The following is a 12,083-nucleotide window of genomic DNA, read 5'->3' on the forward strand; positions in this document are numbered from 1 at the left end:
CCCTGCAGGAGATGGTCCTGCTCCGTAATCACTGTTTGCTTCTGGTCAGTGACGCTTGCTTTCCTCATCGCTGTGAGAACACTGTTGAAACCAGAGGTAGGTGGATGCATTTCATGATAAAGAGAATCAAGCCTCTGACCTTTCCAAGCTCCTGTTCTTAAGCAGCGCCAACGGTGACAAACCCGTTTGCTCTTCTTGTTCCAAGCAAATCCTGGTTGTTTGATACAATACATCTCTCTTGGAATCACACTATGAAACTGCAGCCTGTGCCCTGGTGTTTATGGCTTTTTCCATCCTTCCCTGAGTCAGCGGTACCCACTGCACGTATCCATCAGCTTCAACCTCCTCATTAGTTCATCTGTTTGAAAGATTTAGTGATCAGGTATGAAAAAAAAGCCTTAAGATAACACGGCATCGTCTCTGGGAGTGTAAGTGATGTGAGTAATGAAATGTTCCATAAATCATCTTTATTTGCACAGCTGGATGGGACTTGAAGGAACCGGGTCAAAAAGACGAGTACATGTCTTCACCTTTGCCTGAGTCAAAGTGCCTGAGGCCAGACTGCAGCTTCACCTGATACAGCTTTCATCATGCTGCCTTGCAGAGCTTGTCTGGTTAGAGATGCTCCCATGGTTCCACAGCATTACTACTCCCTATTGCAACAGTGCTGTGTCACTGGACTCCTACTTTGTCTGTCAAGACTCTCTGGTTATGTCTAGATGTTAATGCCAACGGGAAGCTGGAGTTGTCTGTCTTCACTGACCGCGTGTCTTGCCATAACTCTGTCTCTGTGTGTCCTTTATATGTTTAGGAGGAGCTAAGCTGAGCATATCTGCAGGAGGAGGTGATGTGGCAACGCTCACTCCAAATACTCATCACCACAAGTAGGACTTGGGGACCTGTGCAGATCTCTTCCAGTGATGTACTGGATTCTTGAGGTGAAGGTGGGGAACAGAATGAAGCAGCTGCTTGGAACCCTGCTGTGTCCTACCCCAAAGGCCAGTGGGAGCTGGGGAACAGCTCCTCTTCATTTTGGTGAGGTTCTGACCTGGACATCACCTGTGGCTGGGGGAGAAGTGGAGAGCAGACACATATGAGCAATGGGCGACCAAGTATGGAACTTCCTTTAGTGGCTGAGCAGTGAATAAGGCCTCTGACCAGGGCATTCAGTGGCTGGATCCACACGTCCAGTCTTGTTTGGGTGGCTCTCACAGGAAGGCAATTGCAGGTTTGCGGCAGGCTTTAGTTGGGAAGACTTCAGTCAAGCCTGTAAGTGTCTGTTCTGCTCTGCCACCACCCCCAGCAGAAAACATCTGCTTTTTAACAAGCTTGCACTGCACATTCCCATATCTCCAGAGTCAAATTGCATCCATGGATGCGGGAAGGAGGAAAAAGAGTCTGAAACGAAGGCATCCGGGAAACCACACAAAGGAGGATCTGCAGCTGACATCGATCTCCCCAGCCCAAGCTGGAGTAGGAAGTCTTGCTCCAAGTGCAGAAACAGCACAGGCTGTTTCCAGTGCTGGGCACTTGAATGCACTGGAGCATCAGGATGAATCAAGGACAGGAAACAAGCTGCCAAATGGGGCTCCAGAGTCTTCTGAAGGAAAGGCAGGGCAGATTCTCCTCACACCTCTGGTCTAATGCAAGAGCAGCTGAAGTCAGTGGGTTTCGGTGGATGAGGCCTTGACCACAATGGGCTTTGAATTGCATTTCCAGAAGGGCTTGCAGAAGGGCAGCTCCAGCAATTTCAGCATTGTGTCCTCCTAAATGAGCACAAAATCAGGCCTAATGATGGAAACTTTTCTAAGCAACCTGATACTCCAGAGCCTCCTAAACACAGAAGTGGAGGGATAATGATGGTAATGAAACAAGAGCCATCCTAAAGGCATGATCCAGGCTGTGACCAGTTTCATCCGGTCCTTTCTGCCTGCTCTTCACCCTGAATGACTGCAATTCCCTTAAAAAAGGGAATGTACCTAGAAAGTACCTTTTATGTGGTGATCATATGGAGCGTTTGTAGAGGAAGGTGAGACTTCTCTGGGTGTCTGGTACCCCAGGTTCCAGGTGAGCTGCTCAAATAAAAGGAGACTTCATGCGAGAAGGGCACTGAGGTACCCCTGAGATGGGCCGTGCTTGAGGGCTCTCTGTATCCCGCATAAAACCTACAGCACCCGAGAAGTGGCTCTGTTTCAGAGCAATAGGAGATGAGTGCAAGAAGCACTTCATGCTCCTCTGTCTCACCCAGGATTGTGTTTAATTCATGAATTACGCTGGGATCCTCAGTTACCTGATTTACATTCTCCTTAAGGAAAGCAGATGAGGCGAAGGAAGAGAAGAGAGTGAACGACGGCAGCAAAGCGAAAGGGAAGGAGGCTCTTAGCAGAATGTTTTTGCAGGTGTAAGGAAGGGTAAGACTGTTCCTAGCCAAAGACATCAAAGGCAGGGAGCCCCCTCCCCAAGCTGTTGGGCCGGCTGGGTTTGGTTAGGCTTGGCTCAGCAGCTGGGGAGTGACTCAGAGTGACAGGGAGCAGTGTTTTGATGTGTAATCCGGAATGGGTAGGAGCCTTTGTTTGGGAACCTTTGCAACTCCCTAAGTGAGTTCATCCCAGTGAGGTCAGTGGATAAAACATATCAGAGACAGGTGAAGAAATCACCCCGACCTTTTAACACTTGTGCTTTCAAACACTTCTTTGGTACTGCAGGGATTAGTCCTCTGCTGTGTCTGCTCTCAGCTTGCTCCTCTTACCAGCAAGAGGATGCTCAACACAATCAAACGGCTCTATGGTACCATGGTGGCTAATCCAGGACCCTTTTCCACAGGCATCCTGCATGACTTGAGTCCTTCCATCTGAGACCCTCCTTTGTGAACTGGCAACACCTGCAGTGTCCCCAGGGAAGGGACTTGCCTGGGTGTCTGCAGTCCTTGTGCTTATAAGTTACTGCAGAGCCAAGAATAAATCACAGCACGTTGCTCAATAGTCAAGCCCCACAAATGTACGTGGTTAGGAAGGGAATTTCTCTCCCACATGCGACAGAGGGAGATTGGTTTGTGCAGGAGATTGGATGACACAGCTTCTCCATGAGCAGGGAATAGACAGTGACCCAGAAGACCTCCCTATCCCTGCATCCCTTTGACTGAAGGACAGGGACCGATGGCACTTGGAGGGAGATGAAGATTTTTTTAAGCATGGGGCTGTGATTTGGAGCACTTTGATGTTGCATGGGCTAATGAAGAGAACAGTTTGTCCTGGAAAATGGGAAGTCGGGGTGGGACTGCTGGCTCTCGATGACCTGTTGTGTAGCACTGGCTAATTTGCCCATTGTCTCTCCCGTCTATTTAAATCCGAAGCTCTTGGGGGCACCATATGTATTTACACAATGGGGCCATGATTTCCATAGTGCTCGTGCTAATTATCCAACACAAATAATTAATGGATGGAACAAGTTCTGGCTCCAGGGTTGAGCTTCAAACCACCTGCCCTCCTTATGACTTGGGGCCAATTTGATTGCAGCAGAGCGAGCACAATGCTGTGAAGAAAACCCAGCAGATGATGGAAAGCTTTGCTGAAGAGAAAGGTTCAATATCCACTAATCCCAAACCCCATCAGCCTTTTCCTTCACCTGGGCTGGCTGCATCCTCTTACAACTGCAAAATGCAAAGAGTTGACTCAAACACCGAAACCTTAATGCTATTAAACCATTGCTGGATATTACTGTGTTGCAAGACTAAGAGTGGCAGCAGCAAGCTCCTGGCTCGACGCCATCACTTTATTACTTATTACTTATTTTTATATAGCCTTTGGCATGGCAAGAAGTCCTTCTTTAATTATAAACAGGAATGAAGAAGCCACAAGAGGAAATCATACAGTATTGTAGCCGGATAACTGGTACTGCACTGATTACACAGGGGCTCTTATCAAAGCTGACACAGTGCTGGGGCTGTGCAGATATTGTGCTGGAAGCCACAGGCTGTGCGTGGGAAGAGAGCCTCGGAGCGGACGTAGGAGCGGTGCAATTCTGCTGAATTGAATTCTCCATGGGGAGCGTTTGTGTTTCCTTTTTCTCCCTTGCTCCCTCTCTCCCCCTGCATTAAGGAAATAGGGGAAAAGTGAAGGCAAGTCCTGGGAGACGGGGAAAGGAGATAAATGTGCAGCCTTCCCACTCCTTCCCGCGTGTTGCGGGGGAGGAGAGATCTCAGCCCCACACAGGGATGAGCTATGGATAATGGCAGTTGTTCGTGGAGCCATAAGAAAACTCTTGGTTCTCATTTAAGCCTCTCCCAAGCAAGTCCTGGGGGCACCTACGGGTTTTCAAACCCCTCCTTTCTTTTGTGGGGATCTCTATCAGCAAGAAGCAGCCTATTGAGCTTCGTTGTCTTGTTCTTGCCCTCACTTCCCACTCCTGGTTGCTTTTCCTCATTGAAGGTCCATAAATAACGGTGTCAGAGCCGCAGACATCTCCCAACCCTTTCCATTTTTTTCCAGCAGCCCCAGATACCATCTACGGTGACTGAAGCCAAGCACTGTGGAGGGTTGGTGATGCTTTCATTGCCTATGATCTATAAAGGAGTAGAAAGCCAGAACATAGTTTTATTGTGCCCAAAGGGGATTCAGATCAAGGGGGTTGGGTGCAGTTCCTTGTCTTTCTTTGCTCCAAGTACTCCTTCCTTAAGACAAAGGAGATAATTTACTAGCGATTGGGGTGATGATGTGGAGCCAAATTCTTGGTGGTTTCCTTCACTTAGTTCCCTCTGCAGAGAACTATGTTCTGGTGACATTTCAGCACTGTCAAACCGAGCCACAGACAGCTCCTGCTGAGAGCAAGCGCTCGCGCTGCTGTACCTGGGAATTCCATCGGCTCAGGAGGACCATCAGGATGGAACAGAAACACCAGGTAGGAGAAGATCCTGGTGAGATTGAATGTGGTGGCAGGTAAGGGACGGGTGAATCGCTTGGTTCGCAATGGTAGGATTTCAGCAGCTTGGCCCTTCCTCCACATCATTACAAAGACTTTAGTTCTGTGGGGTTTTCACCTCTCATCCTCCTATCTTTAGCGTGGGGACAAGGCAAGGACAGGCAGAGATTCCCCGGTAGGGAACAAAGTGGGCACGGAACAAGGGTGATCTTCCATCGCCCCTCTGGCTCTGGCGTGACACTGGGATGAAGGAAATCTGTTCCACTTCGAAACCGTCTGGCCAGAGGCTGAAGCACAACTTCCACTAGGACAGGAGGAGACGTCCACCTGGGCAGGACCGAGTCCATCATCGCCATTGAGGAATGCAGCGAGCCCAGGCCATGGCAGTGTCAGGAAAGAGCTCCAGCTCCAGGCTCAGTGTAGTGGCTCAGCAGACCAGAGCAACGTCTGTGTGCATTTACCTAAATACTAAACCCTTTTCCCATTTCTGCTCCTCCCCTAGCAAAGGGGGATGTTGCAGTATTTGGGATGCGGAGGAGGGAATAATGGGAGAGGAGGTGGAGCAATCCAGAGGGCTCAGCACCAGAGGCTGGAGTCAGGAGCTGTAACAGCAGCTGGGATCCATTACCCTGGACCACAGCTTGTGATTTGCACCCTGAGGACAGCAAGTACCCTCTTAGCTGTTGTTCAGGTGATGCAGAGCAAAGCAGCTCAGGCTTGGTGTCATCTCCTTCCACCCGACACAGACCCTCTGTTAGGGCTTTTGTGTTGCTACTTTTACCATAGAATCCTGAAATATGAGCTTGGAAAGGCTCTCAAGCATCATCTGGTCCAACCTCTGTAGGCAAAGCATGACCTAGGTGGCCCAGCACCCTGTGCAGCCAAATCTTCAGTGTGCAGCACTGGGGAGATTATTCCAATGCTTGATTGTTCTCATTGTGGAAAACTTCCCTTGCTTTCTTTCCAACCTCCCAGCATCAGTACAGATGTAGTGATGGGACTGGGTCCCAAACCTCATCTTTCTCTCCAATCTTTATTTTCCAGGGGGATGGAGGGTGTATGGAAAACATCCCACAGTGATCCCTTGCAAGGTTGGGAGCTGGAATGGAGCTCTCAGTCCCACACAGTGGGATGCTGTGAAGCTCAGCAGTGCTGGTAGTGCCTAACAAGCAGAAATCAAGCGTGCTGCAGGGAGCGTTGTGTGGCAGGGCTTTATGTAACGTGGGAGAATAGGGGAACCCAGTGTCTGAGGAGGGAAAATTGCTTATTCCATAATGACTGTTCCGCTGCCTAGTACAGAGTGGAATAATTAGGGTTTCTTTTCTCTTTAATTAGAAAATGGCAAACATAGATTAATCAATTACAAATGCCTCTTTATACTGCAGTGCACTGCAATTAACATTACTTAAATGTGTTAACAAAGTAGGAGGCCTGTATTTGTAAAGCAACTTCTTACTGCTTTTTCTTCCCCCGGATTCCCGGCTCCCAACATGTCTGAACCCTTTCCGTTTTCCCTTTCTGCTCTTGCCCCTGCTCCTGCTGCAGAGATTTAACAGTCCGAGATGAGACTTGTAAACCATTATATGCCACATAGTGTGAGTGAAACTGCTCTTTCCAAAACAGCCCTTTTTGCCAGGCTCGGAGGGCTGGGGGAATTAACCCAGGGGAAGAAGTGGGCTCGCCACATTCACTGGGGTCGCACACTACAATAGCAGAGTAAAATCCAGGAAATACAATAACTTGATTCATTACTTGTTTCTTATGCCGCTGCCAAAAGCGTGATGAAGTCACAAAGAGTTCGATTAGGGACACTTGGTAACAAAACCCCAGCTCCATTGACACGCTCTATGTTCAGAGTACATCTAGTGCTTGTGCTCGCCGCCACAGACCTCTTCCTCATTCGGCATTTAATAGCCTGCACCACAAAAGTCGTGGAGGACCGGAGGAGGGAGGGCGAGGGGAAGGCTGGGGGGAGGAAGCTGCCTGCATTCAAGGGCACGAATGAAGCAGCAGCAGCAGCACCGCGTGCTCCGGATGGCTCCTGCGCTGCACCCCAAGGATGCTGCCTGCGGGCTTTGCCTCTGGGTGCTCACCTGCGCCCGAGGCTGGACCAGGGCTGGGAGCAGAGCCCGTGTCCCCATGCATTGCTGCCACCTATTGGGAGGAATGGGCTCGCTCTCACCCCCATTCCCGAGCGGAGCCGCGTTTCGGGAAGAGCGTGCGACTTCCAGCCCCAGCCGCTCGGAGCGTGTCGGTGTCACTGTGCCATGATGAGGGTTCTTCAGGCTGCACCGTGTTAGGGCATAGCCTGTCTGTGCACATTGTGTTCATCACAGCATGGAGCTCATGGCGAAACAGGTTCTGCTGTTAGGTCACGTCTTTGTCCAAGTGAAGACTGAAGCTGGTTGATGCAGTGCGTTGCTGTGGCTTGCAGTGATCACTCTAGCTCCTGTGGGTGGAAGTGAGGCTCATGGTGACACAAGCATGGGCGTCCCCATCTTGCCAAGAGAATCCCATTCTCCAAGAGGTGTTCGCAATCATCTCCCCGAGGTTGGAGACAGATTGTCCCCTTTCGTGCTGCCCTTGGTGGTGGCTGGTCTTTCAGGGGGTGATGGCCACTGCATCAAGTGAAACAGATGCTCCTTCCCAGCAGCGTCTCTCAGGGGCAAGCCAAATACAGCAGCAGCATTCTGCTCGGTGACCTGACTGCCCAAATCTGCCCTGCCCAATGGGAGAACACCTGCAGTCATGTATGGAGAGATCTCCCCCACTGTGGGTGGCTTCTGGTGAAGGAGATGCACTCTCCAGAGCCCAGTGTTGGTAGAAAGCAGGAACCCCTGTGCTGTGCTGCAAGCCTGGCCCTAAGGATGCGCTTGGTTTCCACCTGATCATAAAGCTAAGCATGCCCTGAGCTACCTGCTGAACCTGGTAGTCCCCAAGGAGGAGCCCTGCTGTCTCTGTGTATAGTTCTCTTTGTTCAACAAGCCAAGATGTGCTCGGGCTGAGATGCAGCTGATTCGGCTTCTCGCTATCAAGCGTGTGGTTTCAATTTGGGATGTTGCTGGCCGTCCTCCCGGGAGAGATGCTTTGAACTGGAGCAGCGGCATGCGGCTCACCACAGCTCTGCTGCCGCGAGAGTCACCGAGCAGAGCTCAGAGCTGCCTCCCTGCTCCTTTCATGCCGTTGTGTAGCCAGGGACCACAGCAGCACGCTGGGGGGGAGGCCAAGGAGCTGATACCGGCTGGCTCGGGACAAAAGTGTGTGTGGGAGCGGTTGTGTCTTCTGTGCTCAGGGATGCGAAGGCAAAGAGCTTTGTTCGAATGTCACCAACGATGAGTGTGGAATTGATAAGGCCGAGGCAGCTGGGGCTTCACAGAGCAATGGGGAATGCTGTCGTGGGGGGGAAGGAGACCAGAAACTGGGATCCCGAAGCGCTGTTCCCGCTCTGGGGGAAAATGAGATGCAGTGATTAAATGGGAGTGAGTGAGAATGGGGCACTGGGGCTGTTTGTGCCTCTAGGATTTTGGTCTGCTGGGGGACAGTCAGGGCTGCCATGGTCCTCATTGTATTCTGATTGCATCTGTGCATCAGTGGGATGAGGACAGAAGGCTTCCCCTTGGGAAAAAAGGTTGTGGAGCATCAGTAATGAAGTAAAGTCGAGTGCTAGAGGCAGAAAATATACTGTCCTTGGAGAAAATCCACTCTCCTTTGTATTCCTTGTGTTCACACAGGTTAAGATTAACTTGTCAGTGGGGCTTGTGTTTATCCCCTTAGAAAGAGCAAGGCAAACGGAATCAACACATGCATTTAAGGAGGGTAAAACCCAAGTTTACTGCGTGTTCAGCAGGAACATGTGCTCCCCGTCTCATATAGCTTATGTATGTTTAAGTAGCTGCTTAGTGTGCATTTCTCTAAGAACTTACTTGGCAATGGGTGATGCTGGGCAGATTAACTTTGCAGTGTTGAATGCTTTCAATTTCCTGGAAACACGTTCAAGGCACTAACTCCTGGTTAGGCCTCTTTTATTAAACACAGCCAACAAAACAAGGGCTGTTGAGGATAAAAACTCTCGAACATGCTTGAAGATGAGAAAGGCTGGATCTGAGCAGCAGAGCCTGGGATGTGACAGTCACTGCTTGGGAATAGGGGCATTTTCCGGCATGTTGGGCTGAAAATCTGTGTTTCTTAAACAGGAAACGTTTGCTGAAGGAATAACTTGCATCCAACAAACATAAATAGCCTTGCGCATAGCTTGAGTTCCAGCTCTGTCTGCTTTGTTTACCAGGAATTTGTCAGACAACTGTCTAGGGCTCTAATATAACCCATAGAGGCTTCAGGCAGCTCCGTCATGTACTGCAAGGAAAACTTCATGCGAGGCATCCCTTGCCCAGAGCTCCGCAGCCTGGCCTGGTGCTGCTCGTTTCCAGCTGGAAAACTCACCTGATTTAGCAGCTTGCAGAAGTGAGTGGGCAAAAACACCTCCGAAGTCACCCAGGGAGTCCCTGGGGTCCCCTGGCCCTGTGCGTGCTGTCACCAGCTCATCCCATTGAAAGAGGCAAAGAGTGCAGAGAGCAGCTCGTCAATGCAGTGAATTGACACTGAATGAAGGTCTGGAGAAGAGAAGGCTCCTCAAGGGGAGACCTGAGAGCAGCTCCAGTGCCTAAAGGGGCTGCAGGAAACCTGGAGAGGGGCTTGGGACAAGGGCCTGTAGGGACAGGCCAAGGGGAATGGCTTGAACCTGCCAGAGGGGAGACTGAGATGAGCTCTGAGGCAGAAGCTCTTCCCTGTGAGGGTGCTGAGGCGCTGGCACAGGGTGCCCAGAGAAGCTGTGGCTGCCCCATCCCTGGCAGTGTTCAAGGCCAGCTTGGACACAGGGGCTTGGAGCACCCTGCTCCGGTGGAAGGGGTCCCTGCCCGTGGCAGGGGTTGGAGCTGGATGGGCTTTAAGGTCCCTTCCAACCCAAACCAGGCTGGGGTTCAGTGAAGCCTGTAGGTTTTAAGCCATTTATTCTGGTGAGGACACATGTTTAGAGCTATCCATAGGTGTTAGGATGCATTTTACTGCTGCTGGGTTGCAGGCATCCACTCCACCCTCCCCAAGACAAGTGATCATTGACTCACAGACTGGTTTGTGTTGGAAGGGACCTTAAAGCTCATCCAGTTCCAAGCCCTGCCACGGGCAGGGACACCTTCCACTGGAGCAGGTCACTTCTGCTATAATGAGAAGAAGCCTCTTTCCATGCAGGTAAAGACCCATTGGATAAATGCGGGCAGAGAGCAGGGCTGCCCGGATGCTGAGGCTGGTTTTGCTTTGCAGGCAGAAACGTGTAACAAGTGCAGCTCTATTCAGGCTGTTTTAATGAGGAAGCTGAGGCTAAAAACCTGCCGGGGGGGCTGGGAAGGCAGGCACAGGCCTGGCACATCCTTTGAACCGTTTGGACCAGCAACTGAAATGTTCTGAAACCGTTAGATATGAAACTGCAGCCTTTCTTCCTCCCTCCCTCCCCTTTTCAATTACCAGTTGGTCCCCAGGCTAGCAGCCTGCTGATTCACTCCCAGTGGCCATACAGCTGATGCTTCACAAAGTCTCGGTGTTAATCTAATCCCTAAATAGCTCTGGACTCCATCACAGTCACAGCAGCGATTTCGGCTCCAAAGTGTAATGTTATTCCTGTAACCTCTGAAAAGCCAATGGGCTCCTGGAGGCGTTGGGCAGCTCGGATGCAAAGGGGCTATTGTAAACCCAATTTAACATGCCCTTCGGTATGGACAGGCCATGACCCAAAGGCTGCTGAAGTCAGGAGGCTTTGGGAGAGCTCGGAGCGGGCTTGTGGAGCGGGGCTGGCGCAGGCTATTCTCAGTTTGTGGCTATATATTTAGATGGGATTCTGTGTGCCTCTATTAGGGCCTTTCGCTGCTCCTCGGATCCGGAGGAGCTGAACAACTCTGCATTCTTTGCATCCTTGCCCGAATGTGCGCCTTTATTCCCAGAAGCCATGCCGAAGCGCATTGCTGGGGTGAAGGGAATGAGTCTGCAGATTCTGCTGTGTGAGCTGGCTGCCTGGTGCCATTGTACACGAAAAGAACCACAACTCCAGCCTATATTTAGACCTGGAGCGCTCGCAAAAGCTTCCTGCCTTGATTTCCCTACCTCGCCCTGCTTCTTGTTCCCTGCTTTGGGCTACGCTGTTGCTCCAGGAGGAGCCCCAAATGCATACCTGCCCCAGAGGAAAAGCATTCCAACCTCTGTGATGTGAACTCCTATCTGAGGCTGTTGCATCCACACCTTCCTTAAGTGCTGTGAGTTATCCAGCCTTCGTCTTAGGTTTTCGCTCCCCTGAATCCATGGTGAGCAGTTCCAAGTGAGACCTTGCTTCTTGCCTGTGATCTTTGCAAAAGATCTAAGCAGTCTTCACTTATTATTCCAGGCCCTTTTCTTCCTGTGGTAAGCAGGAGGCTTTCAGCATAGCTCTGAAATCCCTCGAACTAATACCTGCAAATACCTGTCATCCACCGTAAGACCTTCTCCGTAAGAAGAGACAATCTCAGCTGAGAAATCAGGAGCTTCCTGGTATAAGATTGCTAAAAGCTTTTCAAAGCTTTGGTAAGCTCTTTGGATTAGCTCTTCAGCAGCTATTACAGCGGTTGCTGTGGAGCAATTGTCTTGATCTGGGGCGGACTGGCCACCAGCCAACCTGGTCCTGTAGCCCCAGAGATAGTTCCCTGCCTATAGCAACATCTGAGATTCCAAAGCCTTGCTCCTGGATCAAAAGCACGGATAGTGTCATGACGGACAGGGTATTTGTGGGGAGAGGCTGAGAGCTTCCAAACTTGCCAAAAGGTGGGAGAATGAGGGTAAAAGTGATGGTAAAATCCCTGCGGTCCTTCGGCCCATCGTCCTGAATAGTGCCACTGGATTCCAGTTTTCCCAGGCTTTGTCCAGCCAGGTCTTAAATATCACAAGAGATTAAGCTTCAAATTACTCGTGTAGCTTGTCCAGCCAGGTCTTAAATACTTAGATCCTATGTGAGTGATCAGTGAGCGGCTGGATGCTGCCGCGGTGGGTACCTACGGGGGTCCTGAGCAGCGGTGGCTGGAGATGGAGACACCCACCCGGGTCCCCTCAGTGGGAAGGCAGCTGGCAGGAAACAGGCCCCTTCCTCAGGG

Source organism: Psittacula echo (assembly GCF_963264785.1).
Source record: "Psittacula echo genome assembly, chromosome: 25".
Classification (NCBI taxonomy): Eukaryota; Metazoa; Chordata; class Aves; order Psittaciformes; family Psittacidae; genus Psittacula; species Psittacula echo.